Here is a 24,667-nt window from a genome sequence, read left to right as displayed (position 1 = left end):
CAACACAGGACATGCTGGAGGGACGGTAGCTGCAGGGACGGGACCTGTGCCTCTCCAGGCCAGTTGGGGAAGCCGGTATGGAGCTTGTGTCTCCAGTAGCAGAGATTGCCGCAGTTGGACCGTCTTCTGAACCGAAAGCGGCATCACGTCTCCTCCCACTGACTTCGGCACTCTAGCATTTGTCAGGAACTTCCCCCCGTTCTTCTGGTCCGCTTCCTGTTCTCAGTGGTTATGATGTGTTGTGGCAGGAGGTTCCCGTGGCGCTTCGTAGCTCCGCCTCGCCTTTCACGTCTCCTTCACCCCACCTGAGACGCTGGTGATGAGGGACGTGCTGAGGTCCACGGTTTAAAGGGAAGCCGGGGAGGGAAGGGGATGTGCCAACGCTTCACACTTCCACATGTCGGACTGGAAATCTTCATGTTGTGTCTGTGTGTGTCTCCCTCTGTCTGCAGGTCTGATGGTACCTGCTCAGCTGTGACGTCTACCAGAGCACCCACCACCCCACCCCTCACCATGTCTGGGGTCCAGGTAGGATCTTAATCATGCAGCACACAGAATCTACATTTCTAATGGACCCAGTAGGCCTGATTAGTCCAAAATTAGAGGACTTCCTGTTACTTGTGACCATTTGAGGTTGAGGGCATGTGAAATGTGCCGTTTAAAATCATTAACTCCACCACCAACATTTTCGTTTTTACCACTAATGGTTGTGTTGCTATGCAACTCGTTCTCTATTTAGTTGTGTGGTTTTTGCCTCTCGACAATGAGAATAATGATGCAATGAAGATAATTCTCTTGTCGGAATGGCAGTTGTCTGATCAAAGTCCAAAACCTGAAGGCCCAACATGGGAGAAGAAGGCAAATGGATGGCGTTCTTCTCCCATGTAGGACCTTCAGAATACTGCATTCGTCCAGATTTTGGGTTCTGTGCAGTCACTTTGCATATGCCAGACTACACGGCCCATGTAACCTCATTTTCTGAAGTAGAATTCATCAATTCATATTTCCACCCTCTTCTCTTTCTACGTCTTCCTATAAGATCATGAACGCTGATGTACGTTTAGATGACTGTCAGTGCATTTTAACGGGAGCGGTGACTACTGACGTCATTGCCGCGTGTTCCTACTTCTCTCAGCGTTGCCAGGAAAACTGACGTGTGGGCAGATGAAGCAGAAGTAACAAATTCTGTGTGGAATGGCGCTCTCTGCGTACACCGGCGTGGAAAGTTCTGTCCCGGAAGAGTCGAGGCCTGTCTGCCACGTGCAGAATGAGGCCGAGTACATCCACGTAGATAAATGAACGACGTTTCTCGTGCATTAGGCAGGTTTCAAGAGGTCTGTGCCGAAGGGCGTTTCTCTGGAAAATGGAATCAAAGTGCTGAAGGAATTTCTGTCATTTTTCTGCACTTTTACTTGTCCTAATATTTTAACATGGGTGCTCAGATAATCATTTAATTTCAATGTATTTTAAAAAAATTTACATTTGAAACACGTTTACTCATTTTAATGAAATTCAAAGCAAATATTATCATAACCCAGACATTCAAAGTTCGGTTTGTATGTGTTATATTGAATAGTGCATCGGGCTTATTTAAAATATTCAAGTTACTGGCCATCATATCACGCCATCTTGGTCATTCGTGTTGTACAATTTGGTATCACGGATTCAATTTTGTCGTGGACAAATGGTTGTGTTGCTATGCAACTCGTTTTACATTGAAGGAGCCGGTAGCAAGGCACGACAAGTACTACATACGCGCCACGCTTGTTCATACTTCTGACCACGCTTGCGGCATTGTGGCCACGGGAGCACTTTCACGGAAATGTGCTTCTCACGCTCCTTGCTTTCATGTGACCAGTTCGTAGTGAATCATTTTAAAGGGCCGCTTTGGTGTCACTATGACGTGGATGACCACCGACTGCCTCAGCTTTGAAATAAGCTTTAGCGCTTGTCTCCTGGCTCCATCCGTAGGTAGTATGGCCGCCCGGCACGGAGTGTATAGCCAAGTACAACTTCCAGGGCACGACGGGTCAGGACCTGCCGTTCTCCAAAGGAGATGTGCTGTCAATCATCGGCGTAACCAAGGTAACCTCCACACATGCACGTCAAGCGCCAAAACATATCGGGGGGGTTTTTCAGAGGCGGTTGTGTGTGGCCAAGCTAAACAATGATGGCGCTTGTGTCGACATATGAATGCACTGATCTGGTTTTTCTTAAATAAAAAAAACTTTTTCATGAATGAGAAATAATTATTTATTTTTTTTTTTTTTTTTTTTGTGATTTCCTCTCCAGGACCCAAACTGGTACAGAGCAAAGAACCATTTAGGCCGAGAAGGCACCATCCCTGCCAACTACGTCCAGAAAAGGGAAGGCGTGAAGTCGGGAGGGAAGCTCAGCCTCATGCCGTGAGTTGGCCCACGTTCTTTTTCCCACAATCCCGTCCAGAAGTAGAGGACGCGAGATCGGTCATCAGTTCGCTCGTGAACTGTTGTTGCCTGGCTGAGCTGGTAACTTTTTGTGCACCGTGGATGAGCAGAAGTCCTTCTCCTGGCAGAGGCTTTCATCTAACGTGCTGTATAAGTTCATCATTATCTACTTCACATTGCGATGTTTTAAATACGCCCACAGCCGTTTTTCGGCCGTTTGTGGTGTCAGGTGAGCGTCCACATGGGCGTCCACCACCAGCATTCGGCTGTGCATCAGATTAACACTGCATGCAACGTTTTCTTGCCATCAGTTTATACCAGCGAACGCCAGTGAACTGCCGATCAAACGCAGCTGCAAAAAGCTCAAGTTCAGAGGGTGTTTTATTGAAATATTCGTGTGGACGAGGCCCAACGCAGGACATCCTACGACGGAAACAGCCTGGCCAGAACAGGACTTCGGTCAATTCAGATGGAATTCAGCGTAAAGGCAGAAATAGGGGCAGCGTTGCGAGATTTGCACTATTTTAAAATGCAGGTATCCATTCATTTGTTTGGTTTGTGACCCCTGGTGGTAAGGAGTACACACTACAGGACGCAGATACAGATATGCATGCGTAGCTCACAGCCTTTTTTTAATCAAGAAATCAGTCATATAAATGTACGCGTTGTCTACCCTCCCACACACCCGCCTTTCCGACCACCTCCTGTATCTCCGCCGTGGGCGTGGCCCGTCCGCCACGCTAGTTTGCATGTTTCAGGCGGACGTTGGCACCCAGTCCGACAGGTTTGTTTACATCGGGCCTGTCCAGTGTCTGTCCTCGAGTGCCGGGGTTTTCCTGCCGCCACGGCTAATTGTTTACAGCAGCAGCTTAATCTGTTGGGGATTTTCTGGCTTTATGGGTTTTTTTTTTCTTGCCTCCATATGTTCCATTTACATTTACATTTACATTTACAGCATTTATCAGACGCCCTTATCCAGAGCGACTTACAACCAGTAGTTACAGGGACAGTCTCCCTGGAGCAACTTAGGGTTAAGTGTCTTGCTCAGGGACACAATGGTAGTAAGGGGGATTCGAACCCGGGTCTTCTGGTTCATAGGCGAGTGTGTTACCCACTAGGCTACTACCACCCTATAACTGTTCCAGTTATAATAAGATTGAGTATCATAATACAAACCTCCACAGCATTTTACTTAATGCCTCATTTAATATGCTGCACACATTTCTACATTTTTATTTTAAAAGTCAGTAAAATAAAGAAATTAATGTTGCAACAGCACCTTTGTCTTATTTTAATTCACCAAAGTCCTTTTTGCTTAAGATTGCATCGGCATCCACTCTGCTGTGTGTGGTTGTTTTAATGTAAAGAAGGCGGGGTTAGTTTGTTTGTCCTGTCTGATCAGACGAGGACCGGTGTGAACGTACCCAGCATGCACTGGACCGCGTGTCCTCTGCGTATTCAGAACTGGATCCACTCGCCGCTTCTGGTTCCTGCTTAAATGATTTGGTTGGGGGGGTTTTTATTGCCAAACTCGCATTAAGGTCAAGTGTGAACGACCTCTGTCCCTCAGATGGCGCTGTGGGGACAGTCCTGCCCCCTGGTGGGGGAGAACTGCACACCTCTGCTGCAGTGTAAGAACTGGACTTGTTTAATTAGACTCTCGTCCCCCTATTTGTCTCCGTTTTTTTACTTTCTCGGACTTTGGTATGAAACATCGGTCTCGTGATTTGTCGTATTCGCCGTCCCCGCCTCTTTCTGAGCGTTGCTGTGTTTACGTCTCGCGGCCCTCAGATTAACGTGGCTTTGCGTCAGGCCGCCTGTGGAGAAGCGGCTCCACTGATCTAATCAACTCGATCCACATTAAGCAGCTTTGCACAGGGCCCGCGTCTGTCTGGCCGGCCACGGGGGACAGGTCTGCACGTCGGCCCGAATCAATCAAATCCCCTGATCACCGCTCGCTCAGTGGGTCTGGAGATGTTCGGCAGAGCGTCCTGCGGATAAACGGGTTACTGTAGGCTCTCTCTCTCTCTCTCTCTCTCCTCTCGGATCTTCCTGTTATTGCCGCGCTGCTGTGAGAGTTTCCGTCTCGCCGCTTCCTGTTTCCGCGCGGAGTCAGGTAGCCGCTCCGGTTCGGCTCCACGCGGCCGCTCGCGCGTGCTAACCGGCCTCCTCCTCTTTTTTCCTGCCCCTTCCAGGTGGTTCCATGGAAAGATCACCCGGGAGCAGGCCGAGCGCCTGCTGTACCCCCCCGAGACGGGCCTGTACCTGGTGAGGGAGAGCACCAACTACCCCGGCGACTACACCCTGTGCGTGAGCTGCGAGGGCAAGGTGGAGCACTACCGCATCATCTACCTGAACGGCAAGCTGTCCATCGACGAGGAGGAGTACTTCGACAACCTCATGCAGCTGGTGGAGGTGAACTCCCAGTAAATATGGATTCAGCGCCCTGCACGCGGCGCAGCTCGCTTGGGCGTGTGCACTGTAATTTCGCTTTTTCCCGATATAGAATAGCGGCGCCCCACCCTTCCCTGCGCACGCATTCCTGACCTTTCTCAGGGGTCGCCGGCGTGCCCGGCGCGTTGGCATCGGGGAGCCTGCGTTTCCACGCTGGCAGAATCGTCTCACTGACCGACTTCCTGGTGCCCTTGTAGCAGCGGCGCGAAAACCGAGTAGATCTGCGGGGTGTGTGTGTGTGTGTGTGTGTGTGTTTCTTTTTCCTCCCTTATAGACACATACTTTACTGTATATCGTCCCTTTCCCTACACGATTTGACGTTCTTCCACGTCCCTCCCTGGAGTTCTCTCCCCGTCATGCCCTCTGTAATTCACCAGAATTCCTGACATTCCTCTCTCCTTTCTTCCATTCTTTTTCTTTTCCTCTGCCGTCCTTCCCCCTTCCTCCGGCCTGGCCTGTCACAACAGGCTCCACATGGTCCCTCGTATCGGCCGCGTCGAACACTGTCCCGACGCGGAGACAGAGCGGCTGTTGAACTAAGCCCACGTATCCGAGCCAGACTGTTTTTCTTCCTGGTGCGGTCGGAATGGTTCAGGAGTGAAGTCACGTTGTTGTGCTCTTTATTTATTATTTATTTTTATTTTTTTTTTCCTGCATGTAATTGAATTTCTTTAACCGGTTGCTGGTTTCGATGAATTCATTGAAGTGAGCTCTCTAACGAGCTGCATGTTCACATGAATGCGGCTGAGATTCGGTCCCTTGTGCTCTTCACCCATGTGATCTGGCGCTGCCCCCTGGTGGACGATAAAGGTGCTGCAGCCGTTCCGCCTTTTATTACCTTGATTTACAGAACTGTAATTATATGAATGATTTTCACAGCACTGCGTCTGTTGTGTGACGTGAAATAAAAGTGATTATATGTCTGTCTGCAGCATTACACCAAAGATGCGGACGGCCTGTGCACCAGACTCAACAAGCCAAAGCTGATGGAGGGAACAGTTGCAGCCCAGGATGAGTTTTCCCGAAGTACGCAGACTCTGCACTCACTGCACACACTTCACATGTTATCCAGAGCACCTTACCAGTCCCGCCCCTGTCACGGAGACACTTTAGAAGTATGTCCTTTTAGTCTGTTGCACTAATTATTTCATGGCGAGTGACCCTGGTCCGCGGGAGCTGTCGGCTTGGTGCAACGTGGCAACGAACCCACACAGGAGCCCCTGTGAGGTTAACTGCTCATCGCAACGGGGCTAGTTTAGCCTCGAGTGGTAATTAAGGCCCGTGGAGGCCTGGGACCAGTGCCACAGCGTGCAGGGAGCTGACTGTCCTGCTCTTCACCCCTCGCAGGCGGCTGGGCGCTCAACAGAAAAGAGCTGAAGCTCATCCAGACCATCGGGAAAGGAGAGTTTGGGGGTGAGTGTGCGCCTGCCTGTCCGTGTTGCCATGTTGCGTGCAGGGCGGGGGATGTTCTGGTTCCACGTGTGTAGCTCACGGCATCGCAGTCTGAATGTCTGCCGTGTACCAGCACTCGCTGCCCCGCCCCATGGAGGACGCGTCTGTTGTGACTGTGTGACATCCAGGGTCTGTTTGGCCTGGTTTCCACCACCAGGGTCCTCCAGTCTGGTGGCTGGCTGCTCATTGGCTCCTTCCACTGACGTGTCATATGAAATTATATTTTAATATGTTTTAATATCTAAAAATAAAGTGGGGAAAAAAGTGAAGTGGTTGTCACTTGTGATACACACGGTGCACACAGTGAAATGTGTCCTCTGTATTTAACTAGCACCCTTGGTGGGAAGTGGGCAGCCATGACAGGCGCCCGGGGAGCAGTGTGTGGGGACGGTGCTGTACTCAGTGGCACCTTGGCGGATCGGGATTCGAACCGGCAACCTTCTGATTACGGGGCCGCTTCCTTAAGCGCTAGGCCACCCTGACCCTTTAAGTGTTTTAGTGAACCAGGAGATGCCCTCTGCCACGCCGGACTCGGCTGTTTTAAAAGCAGAACAACATGAACAGTGTGTTTTTGTGCAGACGTTATGGTGGGGGACTACAGGGGGACCAAGGTCGCGGTGAAGTGCATCAAACACGACGCCACGGCGCAGGCCTTCCTCGCCGAAGCCTCGGTCATGACGTGAGTGGTGCTCCGAACGGTGCGCACAGTCGCCGCGTAACTGCGCCCCCCCCGCCGGCCTCATGTCTTTCTCCTCCTCCGCCGTCAGGCAACTGAGGCACACCAACCTGGTGCAGCTGCTGGGGGTGATCGTGGAGGAGCGGGGCAGCCTCTTCATCGTCACCGAATACATGGCCAAGGTCTGTCCTGCGGCTCTGCCCGTGTGCACCGCGTAGCGCTCGCTGACCCGAGTGTGTGTGTGTGTGTGTGTGTGTGTGTGTGTGTGTGTGTTTACAGGGGAGTCTAGTCGACTACCTGCGCTCGCGAGGGCGGACCGTGCTGGGTGGAGAATGCCTCCTCAAATTCTCGCTGTGAGTCCCGCTGCCACCCATACACAAACCTCCTTCAGTTCCCGTCTCTTCTTGTTGACTGAGGTGTGTGTGTGTGTGTGTGTGTGTGTGTGTGTGTGTCTACAGTAACGTGTGTGAAGCGATGGAATACCTGGAGGCCAATAACTTCGTACACAGAGACCTGGCTGCGCGCAACGTGCTGGTGTCGGACGACAACATCGCCAAGGTCAGCGACTTCGGCCTCACCAAGGAGGCTTCGTCCACTCAGGACACGGCCAAACTGCCCGTCAAATGGACGTCGCCGGAGGCTCTGAGAGAGAAGGTACCATATCGCTACCGATTATATTTCAAAATGTTCTAATAATCAGGATATGTTCATCAGGACCTGTACACCTTAATAAGCTTTAGAACTAAATGGAACATATTATGCCATTATGTCAATTTACTGGTCACACATTTTTAGAATTCATTTTAATTCTGACACAAGATGAATATTCTAATATGCCAAATTTGTAAATCGAGTTTAATTTGTATTCTTCTGCTCTCTCTGAACAGCGGTTCTCCACTAAAATCGGACGTGTGGAGTTATGGGATTCTCTTATGGGAGATCTACTCGTCCTTTGGCGTGTGCCTTATCCCAGAATTGTAAGCATCTCTACATTATTTTATTTATTTATTTTTATCGTTTAGATCAGGTTTGCGTCTGAACTGCGGCCCCGGGAGGCATTTTTAAGCCAATACCCATGCTAATTCTACGAATATCATGGAATATGGCCCACACCCAGACGTAGCTCTCAGCCGTATTCTACTTCTTAATTCAATACAAGGTGGAAGGTTTATTGAGGCAACATCTTCACCAAACAAGTGGAACCAAAGAAAGATTCTGCGAATAGTGAGCAAAGTGGCAGAAACCAAAAACACTGGTCGAATGTACGGAATTTCACCCCTTATGGAGTGAGTTTTCTAAAACTGTGGTGTAAAATAGGCATTTTCATATTAAAATGCTGTAAATGCCAGAATGATGTTTTTTGTATTAAAAAATTAACTCGTGCGGTCAGTCGTGTAGGAATCCCATGACGTGGCGAATGTTTCATTAACTCGATGAACTCAAAAACCGAGAACCGGCCAAACTTTTATAAACCCAGCCAGACGGCCTTAAAAAAAAAAAAAAGGGGGGGTTTTGTCATACAAAGCATTCGACGGGGGCTGAGTAAACATTACCAGATGATAACACGTGTTGGTAAATGAAGTTAATAAAGAAAATAAATAAGTTATTATTTGATCCAACATCGCCCACCTCATATATTTTCTACATGTGGCCCTCTTTGAAAAAGGTCTGGCTGTTTTCACTGTTGTCTTTGGCACTTTATTAAAACGGCCACTAGAGGGCAGGCAAGTCATTTACATTACAGTAATTGCTTGTTCCTGTTCCTGTTCCCTCCTGCGCAGCCTTTGAAGGAGGTGGTGCCACGGGTGGAGAAGGGGTATAAGATGGACGCTCCAGATGGCTGCCCTCCTGTGGTTCTATGACCTGATGAAGCAGTTGCTGGACCCTCGACTCGGTGATGCTACCCTCCTTCCGCATGCTGAGGGAGAAGCTTGCAGCATATCAGAGGCCAAGGAGCTCTACCTGTGAGCGAGGAGGAGAGGAGGATGGACGGAGGGGGGGCGGAGCGTGCACGCCCTCCCCACCCACGGACCACAACTTGAGACCTGCACCCATTCTCCCCCATTTCGTTTTTTTTTTTTTTTTTTTTTCTTGCCCCCCCTTTACTTGAGACTGGTCACTCCATGTCTGCCTCTCGCCGTTCCAATGTCCTCTTCCTCCCACCACCCAACAGGTCCATGTTCTGTCCCCCTGACTCCTCCTGTCCTCAACCTCTCACTTTAGGCATGGACAAGGATGGGGGAGGCTGTCCTTTTTCCCACGTTTGTCTGTCTCTTCCCCTTCTCTTAATGTCCGTCTTCTCCCATTCCACTGGTCCCTGTGTTGTGTGGTGCTGGTTTCAGCCAAACAGAGAGAGTGTGTGTGTGTGTGTGTGTGTGTGCGTGTGCGTGGTGTGTGTGCATGCATGCATATATGTGCATGAATGCTTACATACGTGTGGGGGTGGGGGCCTTCACTCTGTGCCAAGTGCCCTCCAGACTAAACAGCCCCATCCTCCATATCTTGTCCCCCCCACCCTGACCCAGCTCCTCACCACACACACCCCCTTTCTTTTTTTTTCTTCTCTTCATTTCCTGTTTTTTTTTTTTTTTTTTTGTATCTTGGTTTTTTGTATTCCTGGTTGTTCTTTTGGTTTTTTTATTAATCTTTTTAAAAATCTTCTTTGTCTGTTGTCATTGCGCCATCTTTCCTCCTGAACTGGGTTCTGTGTTCACAGACGAGAGACTGACCCTGCGTGAGCATGCTCAGCCCCACACACACACACACACACACACCACACACATATACACACAGCTGAGCTGCTCGCCATGTCAACACGGGACAACGCAGGGACTGAGAAACGATGAACATCATACTGTACCGTGGGCTTGTTTTATATTAAAATATATTTAAAGGACAAAAAAAAAACCCACACAATCCACCGACGGCAGAATAGAAGAAAGCGACTGCGCTGAGGAGGACTCAAAGAACTGAACAAGACGTGCGGAGGGACGTCTGAAGAGGACGTCTGCGGAGTCCTCGCGAGTTCGTTGTGCATGCTGGGCGTGAGAGGCCTTGGTTTAACTGTCCGCGCTTTCAATGTTCATTTGTTCATTATGCTGCCATGATTACCAATAAATCATTCCGTCTGAACCCGTGTGCAGAGACCTGAGCCTGCGGGGGCGAGGGAGGGGCGGGTGGTGGGCGTGGCTAGTGACGCCGTGGCATAGATGTGCATACGTGCGCGTCACGCTTGTCACATTCATCAGGCCGGATCTGGCTCGCCGGCGCTTAGAGTTCCTCGAAAATAGGCGCGGCACATGCCGGTGTTGATGCAGGTGCGAAGGAGGCGAGGTGCGACTGGAGTCTAGCACTCAGACACCCACGGGCCCCCTTCTGTTTACGCCGGACCATTGTCCCCTGTCCCCTCCCTCTCTCGCCGTCTGCTCCGGGCCAGCAGTTGTCCGCCGTCCCGCGCCGGTCTATTCTTAAGCACGTTAATGTCCCCGATGCGCCACGGTTGCGTAAACCACGGCAACACATGACTGGGCCTGTCCTCCCTTGTTGCGTCTGATCGCGGCACGCTGTCAGGCAGCCTCGGAAAAGCTCGACACTGTCTGGTGGCGTGGTGGCCGTTTCTAGGTGCGCCCAGCAGGTGGCGCTGTGGTGCTGAGGGCCGCCGCACGTGCACCGGAACACGTGGAGAGGGTCTCCTCGACGTCTGATGCCGCTCTTTCGTGGCCTCCTCACTACGGAGGCGTTGGCGGTGAGACTTAACTGATGATGATGATGATGCTGATGATGTCGTCATCTACCGAATTTCTAGTGTGACAGGTCGCCCCACCCCTTTCCTGCAGCTGCTGTCACTCACGGCTCCTTAAAACCCGTAATCCCGGCGTCCTCCTACGTCACGGCGGAACCCTGCGGAAAGGCGGCTAATTAAACCCGCGGCGTGGGAATATTATTCGTAAGTAGCCGCGTCGACGCCCGCCTGACAAATCCGCTTTCACGCGCTCTTCCCCTCGCCGAAACCGGCCTAAAAATAATCCGCGGCTTCGCCTGATGGCGCCGCTGCAATTAGCATCCGTTTGCGCGACATGCGTGTCGTCGAGCCGCCCTGCCGTGGCCTGTACCCGCCGTCGCCCCGCCAACCCCAAAATGCGCCACATTTACGCCTTTATCCAGAGCTACAGGGACAGTCCCCCCTGGAGACACTCAGGGTTAAGTGTCCTGCTCAGGTAGTGAGTGGGGTTTGGTAGTGAGTGGGGTTTGAACCCTGGTCTTCTGGTTCACAGGCTACTAGCACCCACCACCGCGAACTGCAGCCGAGTGCGGGACGAGCTGTGCTTGGAAGGGGATAAATATAGAAGGTGTAATGCAGTAACATGCGGAATCGCCGCCATTTTCCCGCTCGTTTGATGCTGCATGTACTGGCGCAGCTTTCATAGCGCCAGGGTGGCCACCCTGGGCGTTCCCAATCGATGGCCATCGTGTGGGGCCGTCCTCTGGCATGAAAAAGGATTGTGGGCGGAGCCGAGGAGTCGACCCCGAATCTCCCTGGAGACGGCGAGCGGGAGATGATCCGTGCAGCGACTCCCATGTCATTTCCGCAGCACAGCGGGGACGACCAACCTGCAGATGGCCAATTTGTCCCGGCGCTGTGGACCTCCGAGGTGATCGGAGACGGGGGACCGCTCTGGAGGAGATGGATAACGGACGAAAAACCCGTCCTGGCATGTAACAGGGTGGTGGGGTGTGGGTTTTTTTTTTTTTTTTTTATTTATCTCCTCTCTAAATAAACCAGTTGGAGTCCTTGGGCTCTGTGTGTGTGGTGTGTGTGTGTGTGTGTGTGGTTTGACACATTCTGCCTGACTTTGTGAAAATATCAAGGTTCCCTGAGTCAGTGAGAACATGTTTTCTGCATCAGGTTGTCAAGCTGGATTTGCATTCCCCCCCGTGACATTTCACACCCCCTCACCCCAGTCCTCCGCCCACCGACGGCCCGAGGGGCGCGGCCTGCCACCGCCAATCTTTCTCGCGGTGGCGTGAGTCGGGCCCCGGGCCCTTCGTGCCGGCAGCCGCCGCGCCACGGTCTGCTGCTTTAAACGCCGTAACCTCACCTGGTTATGCGTCTGCAGGAAACAGGCTCCGCTCCACTGCCTTTTAAGGTCAGCTAAACGCATCATTGGTCTCCATTTCTGTTCTTCGTTACTCTTTTTTTTTTCTTCTCTAATCACCAACACCACTTGTGCCTCGTCCACACGAGGACGCTTTCCTCTAAAACGGGTCGGACCGCGTCTGACCAAAACCTGCGCCCACACAGTGGTGGGGCAGTGGTGGCCTAGCGGTTAAGGAAGCGGCCCCGTAATCAGAAGGTTGCCGGTTCGAATCCCGATCCGCCGAGGTGCCACTGAGCAAAGCACCGTCCCCACACACTGCTCCCCGGCGCCTGTCATGGTGCCCACTGCTCACTCAGGGTGATGGGTTAAATGCAGAGGACAAATTTCACTGTGTGCACCGTGTGCTGTGCTGTATCACATGTGACAATCACTTCACTCTCTCTGACTCTCACACAGGAGTGTTTTCTGGAATTTTAACCTGTAGGTGGCGCTGTAACTCCCCCGCCTTCCTTGTTTGGCGTCTAGTTCTTAACCGAGTTGTCTTTCATTAGAAATGTGAAGCGTAGACAGGTTTAACCACGAAGGTTTTATCCGCCACCGTTGTATGTAGGGCGCGGTTTGGGGTTAAAGGTCAGTCCACATGGATCCACGGAAAAATAGAAAATCGCTCTGGACGCCATTTTAGAAAAGAACCGTCCTGGGTCCATGTGGACGCAACTGGACCTTTAGCCTCGCGTCGAGTCCCAGCGGACGTGCCATCTGTCCCGGCCTCGTCCCGGCCCTCGCCCGTGGCCGTGCCGCCCCCGCTTCTGCTTCGTTTGGCGGGGCGGGGGGGGGTAATTATGGGCTGGAAACCTGGATCTCCGTATGTCTGCTCGCGCCATCGCGCCGTTTTTATATAAGGCTTCGCAGAGCAGCTGGATGCGAACGTGCAAGATGGTGAGCACCAACGTAATCATGTGAAGACTTTTTTTTTTTTTTAATGCTCCCTGTTACCATGGTAATGAGTTGCCGTATGATTACCCGCTCTGCATAATGCATTCAGCGTATAACTTTGCATCTTGGTAACGGTGGTAGAAGCCACCAGCAGCACCTCCAGTCCGGTGACGTTCCCCGGCGGGCTCCTGACGCAGATTCGGTCTGAAAGTCGACTCGTAGCGAGCCGGTAGCGAGTCCTGGGGGGGCCGTGGGACTGTCGGCTTTGACCTAGTCCTCCTCAAAAGCTGGGGGGACGGGTGTCTGAATTCACCACACGGTGTTGGCGTCGGCCTGTAACCGGGACCCTGCACCGTGACGCTGCAGCCACCAGAAGCGCAGTCGCGGCAATTAGCGTGATGCGCTCTGGCAACTGGCATGCAGGGCCACGTAACACGACGGGGCCCCCCCGGAAAAAGCGCCGTCTTTGCGGTTTTATAACATCTGACCGGCTCTTCCCGTCACTGGCGTGCCGTCCCAGGCTGATCATTATCCTCCGGCGCAACTACTCATTACCATCAGCGGACACAATGGCGCAATCGCCCGTTCCCTTCACCGCTTTTACTCTGTTATCTCCGTTAGGAAGCCGGCGTCTTGGTGGCCGCCACCGCGCGTGCGTGTCCATTAGCTCGCGGTCTCGGCCTGAACTCACACGTTCCGACTCCTCAACCCCTCACTTTTTTTAGCTTCTCTCTTCCTCCCTTCTGCGCTATGACGCGCCGCTTTGTTAGCACCACCAAGATGTCTCAAGACGTTACCAGATAACACCTCCTCGGCCGGCTGTCTTTTAATGTCAATCGGGGCTAATTACGACGGTGCCCTGCAGCAGGTTGCCCGGCTGGGACAATTAGAGTCATGCTGAGCCACTCTGAGATCCAGGGACGAAGACATCATCTTTGCGAGTGGCTTTGGACGGTGGAACGTGCGGAAGTCATGTTTACGATCAGGTCGAGACCCGAGACCTTGGCTGAAATGGATGTGGGTGCCATGCTGGTTCCGTGCAGAAGAAAAATGGAGACTCCTCTGTGTAGGCGAGGTCAAGTGCGCCACATGGCGCGCCACTCGCTGGCTGCGCCGGTGTTCCTGAAGGTTGCGCAATCGGGAGTCCGTCACCGGGACTGGCATCAATCATGCGTGCGCGGAGCAGAGTGACGGCACGCGGGCGTTTGACGGATGTGCCATCCAGACCCTCCCGGCCTCGGCCGTGAGTGGAGGAGACCTGATCCGCCGTGGCAGCTTTGGGACAAATCTGGCCGGGTCCCCGTCACGCTGGTGGGCGGACATTTGGTTTTGCTCGTGTTCAGGTGCGGGAAGGATGCTGAATTTCCAGCGTGCATCATCCCCCAACCCAGGCTAAGGACCACGCCATTGTCCTCCTCTTTTCAAGGATGCTACACACTGCAATGGCAAGACCCTTAACCGTGAGTGTCTCCAGGGGGACTGTCCCTCTAATGAAATCTACTGATTTTAAGGGCGCTCTGGATAAAACGACCTTCCATGGAGCCATTCTAGAGAGATGTGTGAATGAGGATGGCGTGTCATTTACGTTTAAAAAAGGGCAAGACCGGTGGTGACGGTGTCCAGGTCTGGAGATCGCGAGTGTTGGGACATGCGGCTGAGTCCAGAGATGTCCTGCAAAGAGCCCGTGACCAGATTGGTTTTGATGGCTGTCCTTCCCTTAAACACCAAACAGCAACTGTGGTGTCAGAACTCGACCCCAGGGGTTCCAGTTGGCAGCAATGAATTGTGGGGGGTCCAGTTTGTGTCCCTCTGGCAAATGGAGGACGTAGCAGATGTTTTATTAACGTGACTAGGCACGCTGCTCATAGACGTCCCGTCCGCTTTATGTTCACATGGCCGCTGACGTGCATGGTACCATACGCATCTCTTCACCTCGCGTCATCTTCGTTTCCTGGTGACGTACCGACGAGTGTGTCGTGTCCCCCGTGTGGACTGGTCATGTGGTGTGGCAGCCAGTGACCGGTGGCGCAAAACACAGTGTTCCCGAGCGCTGCAACGCTAACACCTCCGGGCAGCTTGTCACTTGAACGTAGGGGTTTGATGGCCCCTGACTTCATTTGAAGATGCGTCTCCACGCTGGTGCTCGTATAAAGGCGCCGGATTAGTCACTCTGGTGATGCAGGAGGTCCGTGGAACGGCCCGTTGGTCCTCCATTTCACCCTCCCGGCCGTCCTTAACCCCGTCAAAGGCCACATGCTCACCACACGAGCGTGGTTAGAAGAAAAGGGAAGTGATTGTCACTTGTGATACACAACAGCACAGCACAGAGTGCACACAGTGAAATGTGTCCTCTGCATTTAAAACCCAACACCCTGAGTGAGCAGTGGGCAGCCATGACAGGGCGCCCGGGGAGCAGTGTGTGGTGACGGTGCTTTGCTTCAGTGGGACCTTGGCGGATCGGGACACGAACCGGCAGCCTTCTGAGTACGGCGCCGCTTCCTTAACCGCTAGGCCACCGCCGCCCCATCACATTGTGAAAAACTGAAATGCTAACGGTTAAATCCCTCCACATTTCGTCAAGCACGTGGTACTTGGTATCAGGCTGGTGTTCGTTAAAATCCTCCAAACACCCCACGCTGTGGAGACGGGCTCTCGTCAGGGCTTAGCATTTTTTATACACGCTGAGGCGAAGACGTGCCGGGTCGCCCCGGAAGCCTGGCGGGGTTACTGCCGTCCGCGCCGGCTCCAGACGTGGAGTCATGCTCTGCTTGTCCCCGATCGCCGAGGCGCTTTACGTAAGTCGGGGGAGTCGGGGGCCGGAGCGATTCGCTCCGAGGAGGTGAAGAGGACAGAGGGTCAGATGACCCCGGTTCATCTCCATAGACTCCCACCCGTGCATTATATCTCCTGGACTTTCCAGCTTCCTGGCTCCAGCACCACCCTCGGCCCCCTCCCTCCGTCCCTCCGTCCCTCCCGCCTCTCTCGCTGCCGAATTGTTTGCGAGAAGTCGGTGGAAAGAGAATTTTCCGGCTATCGCATCCCATTTAGCCGGCGGCCGGCACTAAGTCATTGTGCTGCGCGGCTTTCTCCCAGGGCCGCCGAGCCGGTACGGACCGTCCGTCCCTCTGAATTACGTAACGCACCTCGTGCTCCAACCTCGCAGGTAACGCTTTTTCTTTACTCCGTCTTACATTTACGGCATTTACCAGACGTCCTTATCCAGAGCGACTTACAATCAGTAGTGACAGGGACAGTCCCCCCCCCTGGAGACACTCAGGGTTAAGTGTCCTGCTCAGGGACACAATGGTAGTAAGTGGGATTTGAACCTGGTTCACAGGCGAGTGTCTTACCCACTAGCTACTACCACCGTCTTCCGCTCCACTCGTCCCCGTTACATTGTGGATTGTCCCCGCAACCCCGAGAAGGTCCCCCCGCATCGGCCGCATGCGAGAAGCTGGAGACGAAGCCTCGGCCCGTGGTTCAGAGGGGCGGCGTGGGGACAGATCGGAGCCGCGGGACCCCGGCCCCACAGCGGCTTGTGGACACACAAACGCAGAAAGCAGGGCCACGCTGTGGGAGGGACAGATGTGTCCGCAGTCAGGCGCACGCTGCCCGCGCCTCTCTGTGCGGGGTGTGCACCCATGCGTGGGGGTTATATAAGGAGGTTGTGCGCGTGTGTAAATGTGTATTTTGATGTGAAAATTGAACTCCCATCTGCAGTTTCCTAAAATGTCCCTGAGCGTTCGATATTAAATCGGTCCCGCTTCTAATTAATAACGCATACTTTTTATTGACGGCTGTGATTCATATTAAACCACCTTCTCCCCCGGGGAGAAATAAACACGCTAATAATCTAATTACACCGGCAGTTGTTCCCCGAATTCTTCTTCTGAATGGTCCCGGTCTGGATCCCCCCGACTTGATCGTAACATGACTTCCGTACGTTCCACCGTCCAAAAGTGACTCGCAAAGATGATGTCTTCGTCCCTGGATCTAGCTGAAGATCCTCAATGACCTCTGGCAGTAATATTACGCAGCTAACCCCCAACTCCAGCTAGCTCGTGGTCCTATTTTCTGGTTTAGCACGTTTCAGTGGGGGCCTGGCGGGTAGGAAGCGGCCCCGTAATCAAAGGTTGCCGGTTCGAATCCTGACCGAGGTGCCACTGCTCATGCGAGGGTGACGGTTGAAAGCAGAGAACTCGTTTCGTTGTGTGCGGCGTGTGCTGCGCTGCAGTGTTTCGCAGTGGACAGTCACTCCTCTGTTCCACCCAGTAAACTGGGAACCTGCCACCCGCGCTGTAGCGGCATTTCGAATGAGGGTGTGGGGTCAGGCCGTCTCCGCCCCTGAGACGTGGGAAGTGGTGTAAATGTGGAGGTTAATTGCAGCCTTCTAGCAGGGCGCCGCGCTCGAGTACAGTTCCTCGCGGTGTAGGTGTCACGCGGGGCCTGTCCGGGCGTCTGTCAGAAGGGACGCTTATTAGGCGCTTTGGTGCCATGTGTGAACGACTCGGCCGAGAATAGATACGCGATCTGAGGACGAGATGGAGCATCTCCGATTGGAACAAAGGACACTGCTGGCGGGGTGCAGTCCTTCCTCCTCGCCCGCATTCACAAAGTTGGGAATCGATTTTCTGGAGACTGGGAGGACTTTGGAAGTGCAAAGGGATTTGCAAGTCCCCGGCCACGCCGGCCACGCCGATCCGACTCTGCTCCTTATCTTCTTCCATTTGACAGGCTTCCTTGTTTTCTGCTGTTCCTCGACCGACATGTCCCACCTTCTACCCACAGACACCTACAATGACGCTGGCACTGCTGACATATTCCCAGTCCCCTGCCATGTGCCACCCAGCGTCACCTCACCTGTCCTGAAATGATGATGATGATGATGATGATGATGATGATGATTATATCGGGACTTTTATGTCGGGACACTTCCAGCCAGGGCTCCACGGCGAGTCACGTGACTGGGATTGGGCGGAGGGAGGGAGGGAGGGAGGGAGGCTGAGGACGGACGGGATTGACGGGAGCGTCCAGCAAAACTTGTGGACTCGGGCGCGTTCGGCTGCTCTTCTGAAGCCTCCGCCGGATCCTCCGCTCCGAGAAATGGCGTTCATGGTGAAACACGTGGTGGCGGGCAGCTGAAGAACCTGACGGGCGGGCTGGGAGAGGAGAAGCCCGAGGGCGAGAAGACGGAGGCGGCCGCCAAAGGGAATGACCCAGGAGGAGTTCGAGGAGTACCAGCAGCAGCAGCTGGAGGAGGAGAAGTAAGCGCCCGGCGGCGTGGGGTCCGTGGGGTCCGAGGCTCTCCAGAGCGCAGCGCACCGCTTTTTCCTCCAAATGCACCGTCACAGAATTATTATACAGTCAAAACTGCCTCCAGAAGCGGAAAAATACGACTCGGGGTCCGTGGCATTCGTGGGGTCTGTCGGATCTGTGGGGTCCGTGGCTCTCCAGAGCGCAGCGCACCGCTTTTTCCTCCAAATGCACCGTCACAGAATTATTTATACAGTCAAAACTGCCTCCAGAAGCGGAAAAAATACGACTCGGGGTCCGTGGAATTCGTGGGGGTCCGTGGCTCTCCAAAGCGCAGCGCACCGTTTTTTTTACCTCCAAATGCAAACCGTCACAGAATTATTATAGTCAAAACTGCCTCCAGAAGCGGAAAAATACGACTCGGGGTCCGTGGGGTCTGTCGGATCTGTGGGGTCCGTGGCTCTCCACAGCGCAGCGCACCGTTTTTTCCTCTATAAATAATTATAGAACAGTGCATTTAGAGTCAAAAACTGCCGCCAGAAACGGAAAAATTACGACTCGGGTCCGTGGGGTCTGTCGGATTTGTCGGATCGGTGGGTCCGTGGCTCTCCACAAGGCGCAGCGCAACCGCTTTTTTTTCCTCTAAATGCGGCCGTTATAGAATAATTTATACAGTCAAAACTGCCTCCAGAAACAGGAAAAATACGACTCGGGGGTCCGTGGGATTCATGGGGTCTGTCGGATCTGTGGGGTCCGTGGCTCTCCACAAGCGCAGCGCACCGATTTTTCCTCTAATACAACCGTTATAGAATAATTTATACAGCTTTTCGGGTTAATATTCGTTTTTTTTTTTCCTACTATTTTGAAAACTGTAGATTGTGAATATTTCTGTGAGTAAAGCGGCCAGGGTCTCTGCTGTGGATTTATACAGGCTGCATATGGATAACATTCATATTTCTTCTGCTGGTGAAAGGGCAGGATGACCCCTGGTCACCCTTCTTCGATTGAACTGTGAGCCTGATGCCTGCGGTGAATTTGGATCTTCTGTGCGTCTGGTACAAGTTCAGCCAAAAGACATTATTGACCGACCTTCGCTTTAATAGATCATAAGGTCGTGGGTCCTATAAAAGCACATTGTACGTCGCTCTGGATAACGGCCTTAAATGTAAGGAAACCAACTGAAACCAAACCAACATTTTCTCTGTGGATTCCACATTTAAATACTGCCATTTATGTGTTTGCCCACACGGGTGTTCGATATTAGGATTTGAGTGGACAAACACGCCCTGACAGCCGTCCAGGGCAGGGCCACACATTAGGGGACATGTTTGCACATCGTGTGTTAAATCCTACGTTTGGTCTCTGCAAACCTTTATATCTCATGACAACATGACCACACAGAGGTCACCCAGTTCAGGCACCCCAACAACGTGGCCAGAGGTGGATCCAGGGGTCACGACATCAGGCACCCCACCGACGTGGCCAGAGGTGGAATCCAGGGGTCACGACATCAGGCACCCCACCGACGTGGCCAGAGGTGGATCCAGGGGTCACGACATCAGGCACCCCACCGACGTGGCCAGAGGTGGATCCAGGGGTCACACGACATCAGGCACCCCACCGACGTGGCCAGAGGTGGATCCAGGGGGTTCACGACATCAGCACCCCAACAACGTGGCCAGAGCCGTGCAGTCATTCTGCCTTCTGCTTTTAATTTAAATCCGTCACACCGTTTTTCGTTGATGTAATGAGGTCTGTACACGATCCTCGTCCGACCGTCACTGTCTCCTGCCTGCCCTCTAGTGGAGGAATCTGCGCAAAATCACAGATGAAAAGCTGGTTTAGGACAACCGTTTGGCCAGCAAGACATGTATTTATGCAATAAAATAATCTGAGATTGGTGGATCTGTGAGAAATGGGATATAAATGTGTATGAGGCGGTCCCTGCTCAGCTGCCGGGGTCGCTGAGCATCCGGTTTTCTTTCGGCCCAGGCCGTGACCCCGCGTCGCTCCCCTGCGCGTTGGACCGGCAGCCTCGCTGCATCTGGGGCCGCGGCGATGCCAGATCTCCCGCTCTGTCACTCACACTTACATGCACTCACATGCATACGCACACACACACACACACACACACACACACACACACGCACACAGACATACACCTCTGGCCCCAGGGCCCGGTGCTGTACTGCCCTCACACACACACACCTCTCCTCTCTCACTCCCTCTCTCTCTCTCACTGGCCTCGCCCTCGGCTGCCGTGTGCAAATTTGCCCTGCGCTGTTTATCGGCGCTCTGATTTATTTGCATACCGGAGTTGCGCTTTAGGCGTCCAATCAGCCCGCTGGAGCACCTCCGCCGGAGAAGAAGTCTCGCTCGATCTGGGTCACGCTTCTCGCAGTGTGAGGCTGTCGTCGCTCTGTTGCAGCCTTCAGAGGGCCTTTATTTTGTCAGAAATTAGATCATTGAAATGATTCAAGACCATGCAAATACCATGCAAGTTAATATTAGTGTGTCTGTGTGTGGTGACTCCAGTCTTTTATGGCTTCTAGGAGGGAACGAGAAGCCAATTTTGCACAGAAGAAGGCGGAGCGAGCTACAGTCAGAATGCACTTTCGGGATAAGTACCGACTTCCAAAGGTTCGCCTGCTTTACTGCATCAGGATCTCAATAAATAGCCTTAACCGGAGCTAATTATGTTTTTATGATCTTATAAAACTCCTGCTGGCCCCACAGAACGAGCTGGACGAGACTCAAGTCCAGCAGGCCGGAGATGATGTGGAGCTGCCCACAGAACTGGCCAAGATGATTGCTGAGGACAACCAGGAGGAGGCGCACAAGAGCTCGGTGCTGGGCCAGCTGTCCAGCATCCAGAATGTGGACATGGACCAGCTGAAGGACAAAGCCCAGGCCACGCTGGAGGACCTGAAAAGCTCGGCAGAGAAATGCTCGCTCATGTGAAGTGTGTGTGTGTGTTGTGTGTGGTGTGTCTCTCTCTCTCTCTCTCTCTTCGTCTTTCTCTCTCTCTCATGATGTGAACTTCAGTGTGTGATACAGTTTGCAGAAAAACAGAAATTCAGCCCCTGCCAAGGGATTTCTGCAGCAGTTCAGCATCAGAGATCGAAATCTCTCTCTCGCTCTCTCCCCCTCTCTCTCTCTCCGTCGGCCTGTTAAATGTGGTTGTGTAATAAAGTTGTGTCGGGGTGTAGGTGTGATCACTCGCTGTACCTGCCGCGACATCGTAGTCCATGGTGCCGTGTTGTGCTGGGGGTCTGGTGTCGTTCTCCTCGCCATCTCCGTACGTTCTGGCTGGTGTGTAACGCTTCACGTCGCCTTTCTCTGTTCTTCTCGTCCTCCCCTCTCCAGTGGTGCAACCACACCAGGTCCTTCTTGCAATAATGTGAAGGTATTTAGTCGTACGTTCTCCAGGTCTGAACCCAGGAACAAATGAAGAAAGCAATATCAGCCCATTCAAGCAATACCTGCATATGGTTTTTTTTTGTCTGTCTGATGCCACATTTAATCATATAAAATATGCACTGGATACATGTTGGATTTTGTGCACCAACCTTCCCACAGACTTCAGCGCTGTATAGAATTCTGTGTATTTGCAGACCTCTTTTTTCTTTTTACTGTAATAAACTTATTTTTATGATGTCCTCGTGGTTCGTGGTCAGTCCGTGTTCCTCCAGCAGGTGGCGACCTGACCCCGCTCGGCGTGGCTGCTACTGCGCATGCTCCGCTCCGTCAGGAGCCCAGGTAGCGCAGCTGATCCTGGACATTTGATAGGTTCCAGGACAACCACGTTTCAGCGAGATGAGCTCATATAGATCTTAAAGGTCTGTTTACGCTGTACGTTCCTACACTGGATGAATGGGGTTCTCAGCAGAATAAAGAAAAAGTAGACAGGTAACTCTGCTAGGTCACTAGATGGCGCTGTCTGGAGTATAAACCATCTACCTCAGTCCTGTTGCCCAGAGTCGCCATCACACACACACACACACACACACACACACACACACACACAACATTCACTCACACCGACGGAATATTTAAGGTGACCTGTCTTTGGATTTACATCTACAGCAATTATCAGAGGCTCTACAATCAGTAGAGACAGGGACAGGGACACAATGTTAGTAAGTGAGGTTTGAACCAGGGACTTCTGCTTCATAGGCAAGTGTGTTGCTAGCTGCTTTCACCTGGGAGGAAACCGGAGAACCTGGAGGAGACACGCAGCGGCACAGGGAGAGCATATAAACACAAAGCCGGAGACGGATTCAAAGTCACAACCCTGAGGTCACACGGCCAACCACCATGCTACCAAAAAGTTCAAATGCATATAATGTGAGATTTATTCATTCAAAACTGAATTCGGGAATCTAATATCAATGGATTTTTTTTAAAGATTAGATTGCACTGGTTTGATGAAGGACTGACTGCTGTTATCATTTTTTTTATTTCATTTTCTGGATCTGGTATAAGTAGTTGAGTGAAGTTGTCCATCTGTCCCAGTGCAGAGTGGACATGGGCAGGTTGGATCCCCTGTTTAGTCGCTGTGTCTCTTCCACAACCCCCCAGATCAGGGTGTTTTCCATTTCAATGCCACAGAAGACGGGACTATTGCTGCTTCTGGAGTGTGTTGTGAAAGGCTGCAGCAGTAAAATAGATTGATGCTGAAACCTCTCTCTATTGACAGGCCGCAGGGCGTGAACAATCTTCAGGACAGAAAGACACAGGCCTACTGCATGGCCAATCTAACACAAAGGGGGTGAAACGGGCCAGAAAATACCATTCTCCTCCATTCTCCCCCTTCTATCGGGACTTTAAAAAAACGCGTATTAGCCAGAGGGCAAAGTTATTCAGAGCAGGGCACATACACGTCACCAGAGGAGGTTTTACGCAGCCTCTGCTGCAAGCTTTAGCACTAAAGAACAGCAGATTTGTGCTTTTTGCACCTTAAATATAACTCTGTTGGAAAGTATGATATTTGTGTTTTAGTGTAACTCTATTGGACAGTATGATATTTCTGTTACATTGTAACTGTTGGAAAGTATGATATTTGTGTTATAGTGTAACTGTTGGAAAGTATGATATTTGTGTTACATTGTAACTCTGTTGGAAAGTATGATATTTGTATTTTAGTGTAACTCTGTTGGAAAGTATGATATTTGTGTTACATTGTAACTCTGTTGGAAAGTATGATATTTGTATTTTAGTGTAACTCTGTTGGAAAGTATGATATTTTGTTACATTGTAACTCTGTTGGAAAGTATGATATTTGTGTTATAGTGTAACTCTGTTGGAAAGTATGATATTTGTGTTTACATTGTAACTCTGTTGGAAAGTATGATATTTGTATTTTAGTGTAACTCTGTTGGAAAGTATGATATTTGTTACATTGTAACTCTGTTGGAAAGTATGATATTTGTATTTTAGTGTAACTCTGTTGGAAAGTATGATATTTTGTTACATTGTAACTCTGTTGGAAAGTATGATATTTGTATTTTAGTGTAACTCTGTTGGAAAGTATGATATTTGTATTTCAGTGTAACTCTGTTGGAAAGTATGATATTTTGTTACATTGTAACTCTGTTGGAAAGTATGATATTTGTGTTATAGTGTAACTCTGTTGGAAAGTATGATATTTGTGTTACATTGTAACTCTGTTGGAAAGTATGATATTTGTATTTTAGTGTAACTCTGTTGGAAAGTATGATATTTTGTTACATTGTAACTCTGTTGGAAAGTATGATATTTGTATTTTAGTGTAACTCTGTTGGAAAGTATGATATTTGTTACATTGTAACTCTGTTGGAAAGTATGATATTTGTGTTATAGTGTAACTCTGTTGGAAAGTATGATATTTGTTACATTGTAACTCTGTTGGAAAGTATGATATATGTGTTATAGTGTAACTGTTGGAAAGTATGATATTTGTTACATTGTAACTCTGTTGGAAAGTATGATATTTGTGTTATAGTGTAACTCTGTTGGAAAGTATGATATTTGTTACATTGTAACTCTGTTGGAAAGTATGATATATGTGTTATAGTGTAACTGTTGGAAAGTATGATATTTGTTACATTGTAACTCTGTTGGAAAGTATGATATTTGTGTTATAGTGTAACTCTGTTGGAAAGTATGATATTTGTTACATTGTAACTCTGTTGGAAAGTATGATATATGTGTTATAGTGTAACTGTTGGAAAGTATGATATTTGTGTTATAGTGTAACTCTGTTGGAAAGTATGATATTTTGTTACATTGTAACTTTGTTGGAAAGTATGATATTTTGTCATATTGTACATTTTTGACTCTCCAGGACCACACAGCTCGCAGACTTTCATAAACTCTTGAAGCTTTTGGCA

The 24,667-nt window shown here is 51.1% G+C and overlaps 2 pseudogenes; both read left to right on the top strand.

Moving 5' to 3' along the window:
• The first annotated feature begins 339 nt into the window (after positions 1-339).
• Positions 340-8,870, top strand: LOC114783717 (tyrosine-protein kinase CSK-like; annotated as a pseudogene).
• A 9,276-nt stretch (positions 8,871-18,146) lies between these two features.
• LOC114783724 (complexin-3-like) lies at positions 18,147-21,265 on the top strand (annotated as a pseudogene).
• The last annotated feature ends 3,402 nt before the right edge of the window (positions 21,266-24,667 follow it).

Source organism: Denticeps clupeoides, unplaced genomic scaffold (assembly GCF_900700375.1).
Source record: "Denticeps clupeoides unplaced genomic scaffold, fDenClu1.1, whole genome shotgun sequence".
Classification (NCBI taxonomy): domain Eukaryota; kingdom Metazoa; phylum Chordata; class Actinopteri; order Clupeiformes; family Denticipitidae; genus Denticeps; species Denticeps clupeoides.
The sequence above is the reverse complement of the archived record's forward strand: the minus strand, read 5'-3'. Positions and strand labels throughout refer to the sequence as shown.